At 42.0% G+C, this 3,322-nt stretch overlaps 1 pseudogene; it reads left to right on the forward strand.

The window, feature by feature from the left end:
• Window positions 1-995, forward strand: LOC147001856 (T-cell receptor alpha chain V region CTL-F3 pseudogene; annotated as a pseudogene).
• The last annotated feature ends 2,327 nt before the right edge of the window (window positions 996-3,322 follow it).

Raw genomic sequence — 3,322 nt, forward strand, 5'->3', positions numbered from 1 at the left:
ATGGATTTGGCAGAAAGGGAGGGAGCAGGTGAGTATGCATAGCATTCTCAAAGAACTAAATAATGAGAGAACATGGATAAATTTTAACAGATGTGTGTATTTATGTATGATAATCATGCAAAATACCATAGGATACACATAGTTCAGTCATGTTAGTGATTTCAGGCATCCACTGGAGACTTGAGACCTGACTCCTTTGGGTGAGGTTCCAAGTTTACAAGCAATGCCCTGAGCAGAAAACTGTGGTGCAGGTTGAAGGGAAACCAGCAGAGGGTGCTGCCCCTTAAGATGTGGTTAAGGTCTCATTCTGGTAGTGACTTAATGTGACAGACTCACTGTGCAGACAGAGGTCCTTGTCTGTGAGTGAGGAGTGTGAAGAGATCCTGCAGGAGGACTGCCCTGTGAGATTGGTGCCCTCAAGGACCAAGTGTCATTTCTTCCATGAACATGCATCCTGACACCTGCTCAGTTCTTGTGCTCCTCCTAATGCTCAGTAAGTCACATTGTACTCTAAGGGTTCATGACGTCATTTTCTTACAACTCTGGCAGTCTTTAGTGTTCCTCCTTGCATAGAAAGTAATTCCTCTACATTCATTCATTCATTCATTCATTCATTCATTCATTTTTAAAATTTATTTTCAGGAAGGAGCAATGGAGACTCCGTGACCCAGACAGAAGGCTTGGTCACTCTCACAGAAGGGTTGCCTGTGATGCTGAACTGCACCTATCAGACTGCTTACTCAGATGTTGCCTTTTTCTGGTATGTGCAATATCTCAATGAAGCCCCTAAGCTACTGCTGAAGAGCTCCACAGACAACAAGAGGACCGAGCACCAAGGGTTCCACACCACTCTCCATAAGAGCAGCAGCTCCTTCCATCTGCAGAAGTCCTCAGCGCAGCTGTCAGACTCTGCCCTGTACTACTGTGCTTTGAGTGACACAGTGAGGGGGACTGCAGGGGAAGCTGCACATGAATCAAGGGTGTTGGAGGGCTGATAGGGGAGGCCCTGTGAGGGAGGCTATGTGCTTTCGCTAAGCGGTTGTTTACCTAGCTTCCTGAAAAATGTGAACAACTGTGAGATCAGACACCTAGAAATCTAGCAATTGGTGAATATTCTGATGGGGTAGGAAGGAAGCCATTGCTACCTTGGAAAAGTATGGAAATTCCAAAAGCTTGGAAGACAAATCCAAGCTTTGATCCCAGAAATAAAGTTCTCTCCCTAGATGGAGGAGCTCTCCAGGAAAACCCTGACATAGGATTTATCTCTTCCAAGATGTCTTACAAAATATAGTGATTAAAACTCTCCAAGAATCGTCTTTTATTACACTTCAAATTTATGACTGAAATGAGGAATATAGACTCTAGTCTTTAAAAATTTGCTTCAGTTTCACTCCATCAGTTATTTAGATCTCCCTCTCTTTGGATCATGTTACCCGAGAGTTCAGCACAACTTCCCATCTCAGTTTTTTTTGTTTATTGTTGTGAAGAGATGCCATGGTCAAGACAACTTGTACGAGAAATCATTTAAATGGGGGCTTGATTAGAGATTAGAGGGTGAGTGCATGACTGCCATAGTAGCAGGGCAGGCAGGCATGGCCCTAGAGCAGTAGCTGAGAACTTTCATCTGATGACAAGCAGATACAGAGAGAGGGAGAGACTGGGTGTGGCTTGGGCTTTGAGAGCAAAACTCACCACCAATAACATGCCTCCCCTGACAAAGTCACACCCTATGATCCTTCCTAAATAGTTTACTAACCCCAAATCAAAATTTCATATATTTGAGCCTATGAGGGCCCATTCCCTTTCAAATCACCACACTCCCTGAGAGCCTTCACTTAGGGAAGCTGCTTATGAAACACAGCTGTTGGAGGTCTCAAAATGATGCCCTGAGATGCGGGTCCTTCCCTGTCCTACGCATTGTGTATGATGCAGCCTGATCTTAAAAGACTATCCACAAATCCCTTCCTTTTAAAGTCTACTTTTGTCTGACATTGCACTTTTGTTAAATCCTTACCACTTTGTATACTCACTTGTCTGGGATTAGAGTTAGTTCCTCTGATATTGTTCTGAAAGATGGGAAAGGAGGCCAAGGTTTCTGTAAAAGATTTTGGTTAAAAATAAAATACTCTAGTTGTCAAATTTATCTCTCTGAAAGAGAAAAAAGATCTGAAATCAAGGACCATAGTGCTTCTCAAGAAAGACTCATATTTGTGTACACAAAGAAGAGCCAAGACATTCTCTCTTGCTGGTTAGGGAGCAAAGTGGGATGTTTTATTGAATTTATAAATGTCAAATCTACTTCTAATGGTACAGCACAGAACAGAATCTGTCAGATGAGCATTGTCATTGTGTTTTTTATTTGGAATCTTTATAGATGTTAGGTAATCAGTACAAGGTCATGATGCAAGGGGTGATCTTTGGAGGACGGGGAAATATAAAAAACAAACAAACAGAAAAACAGAACAAAACAAAACAAAAAAACCTTCAATAAGTGGGAAACTGGAACAGGCAGAATTTAAATGTGTGATAATGAGAGGGCAGGGATGAGGAAGGAATGTGGGGAAAGGATATCTAAGACTAGTGGTGTTTCGAACAAAGCAGCATGGAAAGCCCCTGTTAGAGAAAGTTCCTGAAAGATATACTCCAACCAAAGTTGAGACTAGCAATAATCTGTGAGTATAAACACACACTTAGAAGTGATCACTGTGATGTGAACATTTATCGAAATAGCAATAGTATTTTCCCCCTAGGGACTATGACCTCTGAACCATGGGGTTATGGGCCGTGTTATACTACTAGGCATGAGTTCCTTCCTACGGGGTAGGCTTCAGATACAATCAGAAAGCCGTGATTATTTTGTAGAAGTCAGGCCACTACTGAGCACCCTTGGGCACATAATATTTGGAAGTTGAGTATTGTAGCATGCAGGGTCCAGCACAGATGAATAATATTGCTGTCCTTTCTTCCCCAGCAGGCTGCATAGGACCTTTCAGCACTATGAAAGCTAGCCAGCAAGGAGGACCCCCAGTCAGTTCAAGGTTGATTTCTCTATGTCATGCAGCAGTAGAATGTGGTGCCTTTAGCCACAGAATCTTACTATCTAGTTATACTGGGCAACCAGGAACAATGACAATAGCCTGTGTTGTTTTGTATAACTCTGGGGCCTCCCATAACAATAACTCCCATGCCTGACACTGAGGTTGTTGTTTAATGAATTTACTTAATTTCTCCAAAACTGGACTTATGCATGTAAAATCATAATGAGTTTTAATGTGATAAATTATTATAGTAAGGTTTTCTTTTTAGAACGTATAGGCAATAC

The sequence above is a fragment of the Mus caroli genome, unplaced genomic scaffold (assembly GCF_978045245.1).
Source record: "Mus caroli unplaced genomic scaffold, Mus_caroli_1 scaffold_12, whole genome shotgun sequence".
Classification (NCBI taxonomy): domain Eukaryota; kingdom Metazoa; phylum Chordata; class Mammalia; order Rodentia; family Muridae; genus Mus; species Mus caroli.